Genomic DNA, 17,351 nt, shown 5'->3' on the forward strand with positions numbered 1-17,351 from the left:
CTTGTCATATCTATACATCATCCAATACCTGCAATTCTCAAAATAAATACAGGGTACAAATCAGGTGATAGCTTATTTTATAGGAAAACAATGGTGATAATAAATCATCATCATGACTGTCCCACTACTAAAGACTGGAATGGTAGAGGGCTAAGGTAGGAGTTGCTTCCTAATAAAGTGGGGAATGTAAATTAGGTCAGGCAACTTTTCCTGGACAGGGATTACTTTCTTTATCTTGCTTCTGGTGATGCAATGTCTATGGTAGGGGTGAAATATTTGTTGTCTCCCTTTTTTCTGTTGAGAAGTTAGTGGGTGGTTTAAAATACAAAGTAGGTACATTAAGTTTTGTGGTGGCTTATGTGCTTATTATGCATTTGGGAGGGGAGAAGTGAAAATGAAAATCAGTATGATCAACTCTTCAAAAGTAAGTAGTTTTACCAACCAAATTTGGACAACATAATCTGGAGGGTGCTTTGGGGTTTTTTGCTTTGCAAAATGAGGATTAAGATTCATATATGGGTTGTGGATCATAATCCCTCATGTAAAAGGATAGAAGACACTGATCTTGGTGATGATCTCATTGTCCCTGGACTAAGATCAAAGGTATGAGATATTTCGGCCTCACAGTATTTAAAGATGCTAAAGTGGACCTGGAAGACCTTAATCAGCAAAGAAGTTAATTATTAACATGTAGAGTAGATCTCTAAATAATGTTCAGTAGATCCCAGAAGTTTCTGATTTCCCAGTTGTTTAAAATTGATAATAACAAAAAATCATTTTAAATTATGCTACTGAAATGAAATCTTGGGGTGAAAGAATGGGTAAAATATGTGTGTATACATTCCAATGGTGGTACTAGAGGCACTTTTTTCCCCTGTAATTCTATGCTAATTTTCTTAAGTTATTTTGCCTTTTTGTTCGGTTCTTGATGCTCTCTGAGCTTGGCTGCTTACTTGCAGACCAGGTAACATCATCAGTGGGAGGGAGAGTGGGGTTTGCTGGCTGTTTATATATAGTAGCTTGCCCTCCCAGTCTTGGTAAGGATGTGGTTTCCTCCTTGATGGTTCCTTGATTAGGATATTGATTTCTCCCTGAATGTTTATCTGGTGCTGTTTCCTGCTTATCTGGGTGTTGGGAGCTGGAGGGCATGTGTTGTAGGCTGTGTATTCTTCCTAGGCTTTTGGTTGTATCTTTTAAATGGTATGTAAGTGGAATTTATCTCTGTGTCTATTGATGGCTGATTTCTTATCAAGGGGAAAAAAAGGCCATTATTTCTAATGAATGGACCAAAGACATTCAGAAAATATAATTGTAAGTATGATTGCCTGACCCAGAATTTCTGCACATAGTGTATAGCTAGCTATTAAAAAATGGAAACAAAAATAATGGGGAGAGGTTGGTGGCAGCAATAGTAGGCTTCTGCATTAGTTGCATTATGGCAGGTGCTAGACCAGCTTGGCACCACTTAGTTACCATACCATCTAGCGCTGGGCAAAACACTCTTGGCAACAGTAGCCACCCTGTAGTCTTCCTGACAAATCATACGTACAAGAGTGTTTCCTCTCTATATACCCAATTCTAGTCCTAACAAGTACAGCAAGCCGTACTCTGAATCCCGAACTGGTCTGTCTAATGTCTAAGAGAGCCTCTGTCTTAAGTGCATTGAGTCTCTATTCATCTACATCACATGCCTCACCTGATATGGATTAATAAACACAAAATAAACACAGAATCGAGCCTTCTTATTCAGGAATTTACAACTTCCTAGGAAAGTATTTGTCAATCACCAAATACAGAAAAATTGCAAAATTGTGCAACATGAGGAAGCTTGACTGAGACTTGAAGAATAGAAGAACACATAGGTGGCTATACTTTTTTTCAAGTATTCCTTTACCATTCTTCAATGAACAACTAGTCATGAGAGATATGTATTGTAGCTGCAGTCTAGGATACTTTATTACCCCCAAGTCTCACCGTAAGCAGATGGCAGCAAAGAGAAACAGAAAATTAGTGAACAGGATTTCTGCACTTTTGAAATAGATATAAACCTAGACTGTGTTCGAAAATACCCTTATGGTTATCACCACAAGAAGCATTTTACAGAAAAGAAATGGTAATTAAGCAGAAATGGTTAACTTATGGTGATATCCCCGATATTCACCAAGGAGAATTTAAAATAAAATCAAGAGAGAATTTGATATCAGAACATCCATGGTTTTCATATGTACAACTTGGAGAAAGATTTAAAGTTGAGATGTTTTTGAAACTGAATTGTGTACTAACAACAAACATCTTATTGCTAAAATGTATACACTTTTTATTTTATTTATTTATTAAATTTATATGCCACCCATCTCCCCCTGAGGGTGTCTCTGGGGGGCTCACAATTAAAATCAAACATCAAAAACAGTAAAAAATATAAATATCCTTAAATTAGCTTAAAAAAACCCATACTATATAAAAAGACTATATACATAAAAAGACTATAACATTCAAGATGACGGGGGGGGGCAGAATCAATTACCCCACGAGCCAATTCCAACAATGTGAGCCCCCATCAGGCCCCCAGATCATCTGGCATAGTCAAGATTTCACACTCTTCCTGAAGGCCATGAGAGTGGGGGTGCATTACATCTCAGCTGGTGATTCCATAGAGCAGGGGCCATGGCAGAAAAGGCTCTCTTCCTAGAACCCCCAGAAATTCCTTGACTGGTGGGGTCCACAACATGCCCCTTCTGCTGGACCAAGTGGGGTGGGCTGATATAAGAGGGGCGAGGCAGCTCCTCAGATAACCTGGTCCAAGGGCTTTAAAAGTAATAACCAACTTTGCTTATAAGCTTTTGTTGAGATTTGAAACAGAAGATGAACAAGTTAAAGACTGTAGGATAGAATGGGCTAACATTTTTGGATATAATATACAAATAGAACAATGGGAAATATGTGGATGAAGGGGTTAAAATTTACACTGTGTTATAATCTGAAGAAGAATTTCTATAAAATGATGTATAGATGGTATTTGTCACTGGAAAGATTATCAAAATGGATAAAGGGGTTTTGAATATATGTTGGAAATGTGAACAAGACTTTTTACCATCTTTGGTGGACATATAATAAAGCTAAAAAAATTGGGACTCAAGTACATGTATTAATCCACAAGATTTTGAAGATTAATATACAGCCCAAACCAGAGACTTTCCTTTTGGCGCTGATGGATAAACAACTGGAAAAAGCTCATGGACCTTTGTTTCCATATATGATAATTGCAGCTAGACTTTTATATGCTCAAAGATGGAAAGATTCGACATTACCTACAATGGAAGAATGGATGGTGAAATTGATGGAGTTAGCTGAGATGGCAAAATTGACAGCTTTGCTTAGAGAAAAAAACATTAACTTTAATGCCAGTTGGAAGCCCCTTCTGGACTTTTTGCAGGAAACAGAAAAAAATGAAATTAGTAGAATGACTATGGCAAAAGAAAGCAAAGATAGTACCAATAGTAATAGGTGTCTTAGGTGCAAACCCAAAACATCTGGAGCACCACTTGAACACCATTGGCACTGACAAAATCACCATCAGTCAATTGCAAAAAGCAGCTTTATTTGGAACAGCTTACATCCTGCAATATCATCTTTAACACCATCAAACATCTGCCTATCCCAGGTCTTGGGAAGGACTCGATAGGTGGATAAAAATGCCAAATCCAGTCTAAACATCTGGTTGACTGTGCGACCAATAATAATAAATAATAAATTAAACTTGTATGCCACCCAACTCTCAACAACTCTGGGCGGCTCACAAAAAACAAAGGAATTACAATAAAACATAAAAAGAAAAAGAAACAAAGATGGCAAGTGCAATGAAGTGAGGGGTCTCGTTCTTCCTCACTGAAGGCCTGGGTGAAGAGCCAGGTCTTCACAGCTCTTCTAATCAGAAGAGTAGAGGCCATCCAGATCTTGGTGGGAACCTTGTTTTTTTGTTAAGTATTTTGTTCATATATCATAGAAAAGCCAGGGTAGTGTAGTACTTAAGTTAGTGGATTAGGCCTGGGGAGACCCAGGTTCAAGTCTACTCTCAATCACAGAAATTCATTGGGTGATTACCTCACAAGGCTGTTAGTATGGCATGAAATTAAGGGAGATTCCAACATAAGCTACCTCGGACTCCTGGAAAAAAGGGTGAGATATAAATCAAACCAATAAATAAATCAAACCAGAATCCTGGACAATGTCTAAGAAAATGAGGCTCAGCTCTTGTACTACAGCCATGCAGATTATATATTGTTGTATAACCTAGGATGTCAAATAAATGACTGTTTCTATAACAGAATCACCAGTCATTACTGTAATTAACAATACTAGGACACAAATGCTAATAAGTTGTTTTAAATAGGGTACTGTTTCTACCCTATCATTCTGCTTCTCAAGAGCCTTATCCTGTGCACGCACTGTGAATAAGCACCACTGAAATCATGTGCAATATACTGATTAAGTATAGATTTTAAAAAGTGCAGCTGACTCTTTAAACTGGGGTACTGTAGAAAAGCATATGTCACGCCACAAAGGTTTGTAGATTTTGTTCATTATGTTAAACTATTTACCCTGAGGCTTATGTCAATGCTATCAAGGTAAAGTATATTATGGGAAATTGCTGAGAGAAGTCTTCTAGGCTTTGAAGCTGAAGCGTAATCAGTATATGGATGATATTCCTATGTACCTTTCATTTCCATCTACTTGTTCCAGGGATGCTAAGAAACTCTTGAATCAGTATTTAGCAGTGGTTTTGGTTTGAATAAGGGAGATAAGTGCTTTGTGTTGGTCCCCAAAGTCCCTTCCAGCCTTTACATTCTATGATTCTAAGCAAAGACGTAATCCATACCATATGGAGTTATTGTGGATAGGGAAACCAGCCATCCTGGATGAGTTCTGCTTCTTACAAATTAATTTCCAAGCTCAAATTAAAGTGACCGTTTTCCTGTTTAAGATCTGGGGACCAAGTTACTTGAAGGACCACCTTCATCCTTATCAGCTTGCTCTTACTTTTAAGATTAATAAGAAAGCGCTTCGTGACTCTGAAATAGATTGCCATCTCTGTGTGTAATCATTACAAGTCTTAAGAAAATCATGAAGGCCTATATATTTTCTTTGGCTTTTTCTCAGGTATATGTCTTATTGGAGTGGTTTTGAATTTGGTTTACTAGAATATATTGTAAGGGTATTGGGCCAGAATGGATCACCATCACGAGTATTTTATTATGTGTTTCATTATAAGCTGCTGCTTAGGGACTTTTTTTTTTTCTTAAAAAGCAACCTAGAAATACCTTTTAAAAATCTACAAAAAAGATCAGTACAATCTTTTTTGCAGGCCAATAGCTAAATAAGTTTATCTTCTCTTTTAGAGGAAATTCCACTCAGAAATGAACAAGCATGGGAAAAAGAGTTACTTTCTGTGAGCAACAGCAATAGACTTCACTTAGTCAAAACATGTCAGAGCCAGTTGGTACAGGTAGTCCTCAACTTATGACCATTCATTCAGCAACTGTTCGAAGTTATGGCAGTGCTGAATGAAGGAACTTCTGACCTGCGCTCAAAGTGACAGCCATTGTAGTGCCTCCAAGGTCACGTGATCAAAATTCAGGGCTTGGCAGCCCACCCACACTTATAACCACAGGGGTGCTTCAACTCCCCTCACCTGCCTATCTCTCTCCCATCTATGCCCATTTGGCCCCTGCCACCCTGTGCTCTGCTGCCCAAGTTGACCTTTGCCATCTTCTTGCTCCTGCTGCTGACGAGGCTTGCCTGGCCTGGCTGCTGGGCTGGGGCTAGGTTTTGTGCTGCACCATGGCTCTGGGGCTGTTTTTTGCTTATTTATTTTTTTTTCCCAATGCAAAGCCAGTCCCAGCCTGGCCCACCAGCCCAGCCAGGCACGCCTTGCAGCAGCAGGAGCAAGAAGACGGTGAAGGCCAGCTGGGACTGTGCAGCACAGGCCGGCAGGGGTCTTGGAGTGCAGGGTGGTGAGGGCGACTGCAGCTGGGACTGGGCTGGGGCAGCTGTGGCCTCCCAGGGTGTGGCAAGCCGCCCCAGAGCCACATGGTTCTGGGGCTGCTTGCCGCCCCACAAGGCAGGGTAAAGGGCAGCCAAAAGGGCAGAGATGAGGGGGAGATAGATGGGTGGGGGGAGTTGGAGGCAGTCCCTTACCTTACTGAGGCTTGGGGCTAGGATGGACCAAGTCCAGAATGGCTTGGATTGAGTTCTCACTTAATGACCTGTGATTCTTGGTTAATGACAGCAACTGGGATTTCTGTCACTAAGCGATGCAGTCACGTGATGCCTCACTTTACGACTGCATCGCTTAGCAATGGGCATTCTGGTCCCAACTGTGGTTGTAAGTCAAAGACTACCTGTAAACGAGTGGAATGAATATAGCTATATTAAAATTGACATTATACTCTGCTGCTACTTCCATGTTATAAAACCCAATTCCTTTTCAGCTGTGATAAGCCTACAGAAATTCTCCTTCACCTACAAACTCTCCTGTTCTGGAAAATTAAAGCTCAAATGTGCAAGTAAAGCATATCACCCCCTTTCCAATTTAAACTTGGTTTGTAAATAGATTCTGTGATTCAGAACTTTTTTTTTTTTTTGGAGTCACACTCCTGAAATAATCATCCCAAGCAAATTCTGAATGATATGTAAACCACTACAGGTAAACCTATATGAATTTACCGTCAAAGGGAGTTAATATATGTGAGGCTGGGCTGTAAAAAAAAATCTCCAATCCCCAAGAAAAGGAAGTTTTCACTTCAGAAAGGAACGGGGGGGGGGGGGACGCCATTAATAAACTGAGTTCATCCAGGCCTATTTCGAACTATTTTTCACCCACGCCCTGAATATATATTTACTGAATAATATCTGCACTTAGTCAAAGTAAAAACTCCAGTCTTCCAATAGTGATTACTTCCTTATTCAGGTTAACAGTACGCCTAAGCACGTCTACTCAGAAGTAAACGTTCGTCAATCGAACTTCGGGCTTACTTTAGAATAAGGGCGAATAGGCTTGCACCCGTAATTTTGCACCCTAGCCGTTTTCTCCAATGGTCACACACATTCAAACGTGGCCTTGACTATGCCTGGTTTCCCTCCTCGTTACACTCCAGCCCGAAGAATGCAAGCGACAGAAAATTTCTGGGACAAAAAAGAAACGCGCACGTGAGTTCCCTATTCTTTTCCTAGGAATGAATGGCGAAACTGGCGTTCCCAAGCCAGCCAAGGGGGACCAACCCCAAGCTCAGTTAGAAGACAGCCAAAGAGTTAAAGGGGGAGGGGCTTGCCCTCGCGCGCTCCCGCCCGATCAACTAGAGAAAAGCTTTCGCGCGCTCTTTGCCTCGGCAGCAGCAACAGTAGGACTACTATTGCGCGCGCAAAAGAGCCGGACCGGCGGGTACCCGTTTCCACCGTGTGCGCCTCTCGAGAGGCAGAGAGGGCTACGGGCGCGCGCTGCCGGGAGCTTCGCGAGCTCTTCCGAGCCTTCCAGATCATTAGATGGGGCTGAGGCGGAGCGCCGTCCACTGAGCAGAAGGCGGCTGAGGGTGTGCGTGCGAGCAAAAGGAGAGGCGAGGCCAGCTAGCGAACCCACGAGCCAACCAACCAAGGACTGCCTTGCCGGTAACTGCTCAGCTTCGTTGCTCTGGAGAGAGGCTTGCGGGGCAGGCGAGCGCCCGCTTTGCTCCTCGCGGGGGTGGGTAGGAGGAGAGAGACAGAAGGTCCTGTTGTTCTGAGTGGCGCGCCCTGTATGAGCGCCGAGCTTCTGTGTGTGGAAGAGGGCGGAGAAGAACCAGGGGAGGCTCTTGTGGGACGGGGGCTGTGGTTTCCCGGCGAGGAGCCTACCCCGTGACTCTCGCTTTAGCCTGCCTCGCGAGCGAAACTGGTGGCGGCCTCTTCGGGCGTCTTGTGGTAGGGGATTAAGGCTCACGCAGGTATCTTACTCGTGGCTTATATCTGCTCCGTAATGGGGCATTTTGCCGCCTTCCCCACCTCTTCTGTGTCCTTTCTCCTCCCAACTCAGGGCTGGCCTTTTTCTTTTTCCTCGCCCCGGATTATCTCCAATGGGAGATAATCTTTGCTTTCCGCTCGGGATTATCTCCTCGACCTCTGCGGGTTTATCCTGCTCTCTCCCCGCCTCTTTTCGCAAATTTTAGGGGCGGTGCGGGAACAGATCGCTCCCCTCTCTTTCTCCCAGCGATTGTTGCGCGCGCTCTCCCCAAAAGATAGTTCGCGTCTTTCTATTTTCAGATGAAAAACACGTCTCCTGGTTCTTATCTCTGCTCCCTTCCCCCGTTGCCTGTGGCTGCAATCCGCATTGAACTGAGTAGGGAAAAAAAGGTGGCGGAGCTGCTCGAAGAGCTGGGTGGGTTGTAATTACCACGGTGGTGCTGTCACCTCGCTACATTTGGAGCTGGGAGGGCGGGAGGCAGGACAAGCGCAAGGATTGGCCGCGGGAAGGGCGATTGGCTGGGGGAGAAGGTAGGTAAGTGTTGAAGTCTGCCAAATGCAGGGAAAACGTGCCGTCGCGCTTCACCCATGGTAGTAAAATAGGCAATTGGAGGCTTGCTAGAAGCGAAAAGAACAAGGAAGCAGCCCGTTCTTTGGCATCACGTTTTTAGGTGCATTCACGTCCGTTGTTACGAAACTGTAGAGCGTACCTCTATTTCTGGACTCAAACTCCTAGAAACGCCTTAGCGCTTCCTGCGTCAGAATAATTGAGAGAGTTTACTTAAACTCAACATGTGAATGAACGACTGTATGGGTGTCATTTGTGGTTAGTAGGGGTCAGTCCTGACTAGAATGGATTGTACTTTATGGCTTTCGGCCAGCTGGTCATGGCTCTTGCTGACAGCAGAGGGGAGGGAGGCATCGTTTCAATTATTGCTGTGACGACACAGTGTATTGGATGATAGAGCAAGCGGTAGTAGTCTGTGTCATCTGTACTTCAGCAGAACCTTTCTTCTTTCACCTTTTGGAGGTAAGCGGAGGGGGAATCTGCTGCTGCCGCAGAGCTTGTAATCAATTCTGCTGCACAGGATTACATCCATCAATTAAAGTTCATTATATTTGACTTTGGGGAGGGGAGGGGCCTTAGGCAACTATAAATAGACCTTTGGACTAGACTGTAATCAGTAGAGGAAGACGAGTAAATTCTAGTAATACTGTATCTGAATTGCAAGTGTCTTGCATGGATGACTGTCATAATGTTTCTATTTTGGCTCCTGACTTGGGTGCGTGTTATAAGTGATTTTAAAGGCAAGCTAATATTTAGCAATTTCTCTGTGAAAATGCCTCAGGCAAAGCCCTTTTTCAATTAATCAATTACTATCATATTTGGAATCTACAGACAGAGTATTCATATATTCAAAATCTTGAACAAAGCATATAAATGAAAGAAACTCTAGAATGTTCAGTACATAGCCATCTGTGCATTTTTCATCTCATTTGTTTACAGCTTGTGGACTTCTCAAAATTATCAATTTATGCAAACTGTTTACAGCAGCAGGGTTTTGTGCCTTGAATTATAATGGATATAATGTTACATTTTATTTTATTATGCTAAATAGTTTCTTTGTATTCTTAGTGTAATATCTCAGTATTTAATTGACTACCAAACTACCTGGAACTTGAGTGTTATGTTTGGATTGTTCAACTAGAATTGTAGCTTGGTGTATGAATAATTTTAGTAGTTACAGTACTTAACATAAAGATTGATGGAACTCTGAAGGAGTTGACTTGGTTGTGTGCATTCATTTGCTGCAATTGTACAAATTTTACATGCCAAAAATTCTTATGCAGAGCTGGATAGCTGTTGCAAAAAATGAAGAGAAGTGTTTCTTCTAAATATATCACCTATATTGATAATGTATTGGTCTTGTGTTTTTATTAATATCCTCTTCCCTTTCATTAAAGGAAATGGCTACGTGGAAGAAATAATGATGCCTCGCATGTTAGCCTAAATGCGACTAAGAAAGTGTGTTGGAAGTTTTGCTAATGGATTGCAGTGTTAGATGTGCCATTATACAAGAGGTTTAACACTATTTTAAGACTTAAGAGTTTTTTGGAAATAATTTCTATTAGAATACGTTATGAAATAGAAAATAACTATTATAAGTACCATGTTAATTAAAGGACAAATAGAAAATTGCTCAGTTTCATTAAGAAGCTAGTTATGTATAGAAAGAAATAACATTTCCCAACTTGCAATTACAACTAGTGTTCAGATATCCACTATTATATTTGGATAATAATTAAATTGTTGCACAAATTAGTGGTTCCCAGAACATTATTAATATGCAGCTATTGACCAAAAAGATAAGCAAGTATTATAAGAGGAAGGAAAAATGTTGATTATGAATATATGGGGTAGTGGATACATACTCAAGTAGTTTGACAACTGTATGGAAGTAGCTTGCCATTCTTCCATGTAAGTCATGGCTGATTTTAAAAAGTTAAGTGTCTGGGACATGGTTAATACTTGGATGAGAGAGCAGCAGTAAATTCTAAGATATAGGCTAGATTGGGTACCCAGAGGGTAATGGTAATCCACTTCTATGTTGTTGCCAGAAAATTTCATGGATGCTTTCATTATGTCACCAGGAATCAAGCTGAACTTGAAGGACACTAATAAATACATCAATTCTAGTTTGCAATTTCTCTGGCCTTGCTCCGTGGGAAAGGCAGCAACATGAAGATGGTAGCACAACTAGGTGATTGAAGCTCAGTCCCTTTTAGACATCTGTTGCACGCATGTAAAAAGGGGCAGGGGGTTGATTGCCCTATCCCACCCACTATTTTAGCCTCCTTGACCTTCTCCTACAGATGTACCTGACCTCATGTCTGTTTTTTAAATATAATTCTGTCCTATATATGATGTCACGTATAAATAGGTGAATATGGTATCTCTTTTGAGACCCTTTCATAAGTTGCTATCATGAAGGAGCACATGAGAAAAAGGGGTTACTTCTCTGACCCCATTCTTGATGACATCAGGCTCATTTACTGCCCATATATTACTAAGTGAGAATGATTGAGGATAAAGCCTACTTGAATATGCTTCCCCCAGATTCTAGTACCAGTATTGTTTTATCATCTCAGGATATCTTTATTAGTAAAAGATATCAATTATTAGTTGAGGCTAGGGGAGCTATATATTACAATGGGTGATAGGAACAAAAGCATGGTTTCCCCAGCCCTTTTCTACGTGCATGGGTCTTTACAGGATGAAGAGGGCTTTGGTGTCTGTGGTTCTGCACTCTGAAAAAAAAGAGGGGGGATGGTGGAGTCTGGGGCAAGAACAATTTTATTTATTATAACAAATAGGATGTTGGTAACATGAGACCCAGGTGGTGTAGTGGTTAAGGCACCAGGAGACTCTTAAGTTCTAATCCCACCTTAGGCACAAAGCCAGCTGGGTGACTTTGGGCCAGTCACTGTCACTCAGCCCTAGGAAGGAGGCAATGGCAAACCACTTCTGAAAAACCTTGCCAAGAAAACTGCAGGGACTAGTTCAGGCAGTTGCCAGGTGACTCGAAGGCACCAAAAAAAAAAAAAAAAAAGGATATCAGTAAGTTGTTGGAGTAGAAATGAAAATTTCAGGTAAAACATATCTTTCTCCCCATAATTGCCTGGTGTTCACATTCACATCTTAAATTTAAAAAGAAAAGAAACTGACTACATCTGTAAAGCAATATAGTGCTTATAGAAATGAATGTGAGCAAAGGCTGGTATCTTTGTACCTGTAGTTCTTGGTTAACAACGGTAATTGGGACTGGGAACTCCATCACTAAGTGATGAAGTCATAAAGCGCAATATCACGTGACCGTGCCAACTTACAATAGCAGTTCCAGCAGTTCCAGTTGTGGCTGTTAGGTGAATCCTATGCAGTTGTTAGGCGTAACATCACATGATCGCCATTTGTAACCTCCTGCTGGCTTCCCAATTGACTTTGCTTATTGGAAGCCAGCAGTAAAGGTCGCAAGTGACAATCATATGAACGCTGTGACAGTTGTAATTGTGAACTGGTTGCCAAGCACCTGAGTAGTGATCACGTGACTGCGGGGATGCTATGATGGTCACAACTTCAAGGACAAGGCCATAAGTCGTCTTGTTAAGCACTATATTAACTTCAAGTGGTTACTGAACGAAGCAGTTTAATGTTCTCAGTGACGTTTTGCAGGTATGGATTCTGGGAGCAATAGCTCCAAGCCCGTATTTTAATTACCTTATCTGGAATGCAGTTATTTCCCTGTGTACTATTCCCTTTGTGAAAATGCTAAGTTTATAATAGTAGAAGCTGTAAAACCAGCATTCATTCATTTAACATTGATTGCCACCCAGAATCATATATTTGAGATGAGTGGCCATATGAACCTAGTAAATAAAATAAGTATTTCAGGTTTGTTTTATAGGTGCCGGTGCCATTATCTGTCATTGGGAGTTGTATTCTTAAAGCAATTTCTAGTCTAACCAATTGCAAGCATGCCATGCTTACTGTTGCATTAGGGTGAACAATGAGATAGCTGAAGATCCTCTATGCAGGTCTTCATTGGTCTACAGGCAGACTAATGAAAGTCTAAAGCAATCCTATAACCACCTTGGTCAAGATAAAGTAGATACCTATATTACTTAGCACCTGTCTTTATAAGAATATTGTCTAATAGTTTGGTATGATTGGCGTGGGAAAAAAAACACTTGATAACAGTGATTTGCTCTGTAGGTAAAGAATGAACACATTAAATGGTTACAAGGAACAATTTATTTGAGAGAACTTTTGATGTAAAGGGTGGTAGTAAAGTTTGAGCAGCAAATCAGTTATTCACTGTTTCAGTGAAACAGCTCAAAAAAATTAAACAAAGCAAAGATTTCTCAAAGCTTATGAAGATAATGAAGTATATTAATTTGTTTTATAGAAGGTTTTGTTTAGCTAGGACATCAGCTTGAACATACTGACATTAAGATTGTGTTCATGTGACAGTAAAAATTTATTTACTGGCAAACACATATGCCTGATTGCTCCTGTGCAGCTTCACGGTAATGCTCTGTGGCTTGTTTAGAGTAAATGAATTTACGGGAATTTGTGTGTGTGAGACCTTTGAGTCAGTGTTGGTTCCTGGTGACTGCCTGGAAAAGTCCCTGCAGTTTTCTTGGCAAGTTTTCAGAAGTGGTTTGCCATTGCCTCCTTCCCAGGGCTGGGAGAGAGTGACTGGCCCAAGGTCCCCCATCTGATTTTGTACATAAGGCAGGACTAGAACTCAGGGTCTCCAGTTTCTAGCCTGTTGCCTTAACCACTACACCAAACGGGCTTTCTTTTTTATGGGAATGTAGCATTGCTGAATTTCCAGTGCAGAATGTGTCTTCATTTAAAATTAATCATTGGAGGTGCTTTGTGCCTGGGCCTAGGGCCCTGAGGGTATACAGGGACCTGCTTCTTGGTTATGCTAGTGATTTGGGTTGATGATGCTTGGCCACTGTGTATTTTAACTTTTGTAATGTGTATAATTGTTTTTATTTTATTTTAACTCTGTTCACCGCCCAGAATTAGTTGCTGAGATGGACAGCCATATAAATCAGATAAATAAATAAATAAATATGATGGCTGGTGTGGGTCTTCCGGGCTGTAAATAAATAAATAAATATCGCCAAATTTGCCTGGACATGCTGCATTCACAAGAACACAGTGAACCATGAAAAATATGTGGCTAGTGGTTTTCGGAACTTGGGAACAGATGTGATCAGGTGCATTTATCAATAATTAAGCTAATTTGTCATTTGATGGAGTAGGAAATGAAATACAAATGGAGGCTGTGATCTTCATTCTATCTTGCTGGTTGAAATAACTTTACCATCCATAATTTTCAAGTTTATGTACTTGGCAATCTTTGGATGAGTTTTTTCACCCAGTGGTAAGGCTCCAAGTGATTCCATTCATGACAGGAAAATAATTTTGTAACAGCAAAAGTAAGCTTACCAGATTCTCCCTTCCATTATATTTCTGTATCTACTGTCGAGAGCCGATTAGCATTCATGAACTGCTTTGGTAAGTATTTGCAAAACAAACTTCTGTAAAGGGCATTGGAAAAGCTCTAATGATGCATAGTATGGACACTGTTCCATTTCTATTTTCTAGACTAAGGGCAAAAAACTTTCCTCAAACACAGCCAGTTTTCGATCATGAGAGCTTTGCTTCTTGATCAGAGGTTCCGAAAAAGTTTTTTGTTTTTAACTCTCAGATTCCATGGCCTGAAAATGTTTGAAAACCTCTATGCTAGATTACATGGAACCCTAAGTAAGAGTGAATAAGAAATGAATTGTCAGATGATTAATCAAGCAAATGATTAATTTAGAAAGCAGAAAACCTGAAATAGGATTGGGAAGCAATCATATGCTGATCTATTTTATAAAATGAACGATTTTGCATCCTAACCTAAATGCTATTATGGAAAGTGAATCTCTGTGCTTCTGGTAGAATTTCAGGTGTGTGAGCACTAGAAATTATGGTTGTAAATACTGTTGAATTTAGAAGAGAGATAACTTTATTTCCTTTTTCAATTAACACAGAAGAGGGTGCTGCTGATCGGCCTTCTGTAAAAGCTTTGATATTATTGCCATATGACATAGTAAGATATGGTTGAAGGGCAGCTTAGATTGTACGCCTAAACTGTATAATTAGATGTACAGCTGCTCCAATAAGTTCTGGAATTCTGAATGGCTGAAATCTACATTTCAGCCCATGCCTTCCCCTCGCCATAAATGTAGACTTTTTTTTTCCAGCTTAGAGAAGCTAAGGGTACAGTTCTATGTGAGTTCAATAATTAGTCCTATTGACTTAAATAAATTTGAGCAGGATTTAAATATAGTCTTGTAAAAAATATCATACTTTAGACTTTCTAATAGGAGATTATACATTATTGTAAGAATATATATTGTGCTGGAGCTATTTTTACTAATAAAAAAAATTAAGCAGTACTCTGCTGTATAGATATTTCAGACTCTAACATAACTGTAATTCCCTGTTTGTATAGTTTTCCTGATTAGTATTTATTGTAAATATAGCTAGAAATTAAACTGTATGTTTATTTCTGGAAGGAATGCTGAAATGAGACCTCTGCAAATTCATTTACATGCTTGGAATTATCCTGGATGATGAACTGCTTTTTCAAAAATCTCACTCTGAATTATCTTGATCAATTCTTACAAAAAGCTTATCTTCTCCTAGATGATATTCAAATGGATTCTGGTATATTTTTGGAATATTCAACAAAAAACAGTATGTCGTGTCAGTTTTGGACACAGCACACTAATCATTATCAAGGAAATTAAGTTGAGATCTGGTAAATGGAAAAATAAGGTGTTTTGAAAAGTAATATATCTACGTTTTATGATTTCATGTCCCAAGTTTTATCACTGGGAGGATGAATTCTAACAAGTGGGGGATAAAGGTTTTTCCTTTTAGGAATTGTACATAAATTGACCAGGAGAAGGAGAAGGGTGTCTGAACCTGTTGCTCTCCACACCTTTTCATTCCATGGATCATGGTATTTTGGAAACTTGCTAATGTTGGGGTTTGTTGGTCTGCCCGAACGTGTTTAGTGTTTCATCTCATCAGCTGTGTTGTTTAACATGTACTGTACATGAAATTGATGGTGGAGTGAAATGACTAGGGCATTATGTCTCATTTTTATTTTTCAGTTGTAAGGGAGGAGTGGCAGGTGCTTGGTAGGAGTGGTGTGGCATGAATATACCTTACTCCAGAGCAGCTGAATTGTAATTTGAGTGTATTTCTGGATTTGCCTCTGCTTCTGGATTATTTGGTAGTGGCAACAGTAGCCAATTTTTATTCTAATATTCATAAATTTTCATTGACATTTGCTGAATCTCTTTGGAAAGATTTCTGTACTGACAGTCATGATAAAACTAGTTTTATTTTTTATTTTTAGTTTGGGGTTCTATTCAAGATTTTACACAAGTCATTTCAATTTTAAACCATTTAAGATTTGGCTTTTAGGATTCATTAGTTTCTGTAAAAGCTTCTTCAAGAACTTTGTTTTAGTTCTATACCTCTGCTTTGAGTCTCTTCACTCCAGTGCTACATAGCTAGGATTTTCAGAACTGGGCCTTTACAATCTAAATAGCTTCCTAGAGAATTGTGCCTGGTCAATTTTAGGTGCACAGTGAAAATAATTCCATTTTAATGAGATTATTTAAAAATAAAAATACTTCTAATTCATTTTGATGTCTGTTGTTTATACTTTTAATTTTTCTAAGTGTGTCATTTTTCTAGAAGTTTTTTCCCATTGTGAGGTCTAGATTATGAAAATTGTATGTAGATTATTTTTCCACCTGAATAAAAGTTTCCATGACCTTGAAGAAAATTACATCTCTCATCCAGAAGTGTCCAGGTACTATTCTTCTAGTGATAGACTGATGCTGCATACTACAATAACAATAATATAGTTTGTTTTGGATTTATTTTTTGTTTGGCATGCATCTTGTTTATAATTCATTATTTATGGCTTCTTGAATTGTGTAAATACACTAAATGGTGGCTTACCAAACAAAACATACGATTATATAAACCATGGTCCAGGATGATATGTGAACATCTCTTTCTGACAGGTTCCTCATCCATTTGTACCTGTGTTTTGGTTACTTTGTTGTTTTAATAGCCACCAAGTTAGTGTGAAAAAAAATTACTTACTTTAAAAAGGAAGTTTGAAGAGTGACCTAAACATTTTATAATGTGAACTTCGCATATGTCTGAGCATAACTCATTTTCTACACAACATAGTTGGATGTAGGTCAAAGAAAAATGTTCATTCTTCCAATGCCTTATAGCACTGACTTTGTTACAACACATATCTATAGCAAAAAAGATATGGTTTAACTGAAATTGAAGATGCAGAATCTTGGTGGGAAAAAGGGACAAGTACCACATACTTCCAGATATTCAGTGTCCATCACTGCCCCTTGCACTGACGAGGGGCACGAGGCCCTTACTCCATACAATAGAAAGTAGAGAATGAACATTCTGGATTGACTATAATTCAGTAATCATAATCAATTGGCAATATTACTATCACAAAGCTAGAGGATCAAAATTATTGTTATCCATTTTTGTAATCTTTGTAAGATGCTGTATGAGTCTTTTTCATTTGATGAGTAGGATCAAAATACTTTGATTGGGCCATAAAAGGAAAGGAATCAATTTTATTCTCAGTTCCTAGTAAAGAACACAATTTTATGTCAGGGGAGGGGGAGCAAGGTGGCAAATGGCAAGTCGTTTGTCACAATGCAGACTTTGCCCCTTT

The 17,351-nt window shown here is 39.7% G+C and overlaps 1 protein-coding gene across 3 annotated transcripts in view; it reads left to right on the forward strand.

The window, feature by feature from the left end:
* Window positions 1-7,364: 7,364 nt before the first annotated feature.
* The window catches only part of PALS2 (protein associated with LIN7 2, MAGUK p55 family member), a 46,283-nt gene continuing 36,296 nt past the window's right edge, over window positions 7,365-17,351 (forward strand). Inside the window, exon 1 of one of the 3 annotated variants that reach the window (XM_007433091.4) lies at window positions 7,365-7,662. The gene's annotated coding sequence lies outside the window, so the exon portion shown is untranslated. Of the gene's footprint in view, window positions 7,663-7,909; window positions 7,974-17,351 lie in introns of those variants that run through there. The other 2 variants (XM_088150686.1, XM_025169741.2) reach the window with 2 other exon arrangements.

The sequence above is a fragment of the Python bivittatus genome, unplaced genomic scaffold (assembly GCF_059951505.1).
Source record: "Python bivittatus isolate LINGU-HERP-01145 unplaced genomic scaffold, Pbiv_v1 ctg000610_np1212, whole genome shotgun sequence".
Classification (NCBI taxonomy): Eukaryota; Metazoa; Chordata; class Lepidosauria; order Squamata; family Pythonidae; genus Python; species Python bivittatus.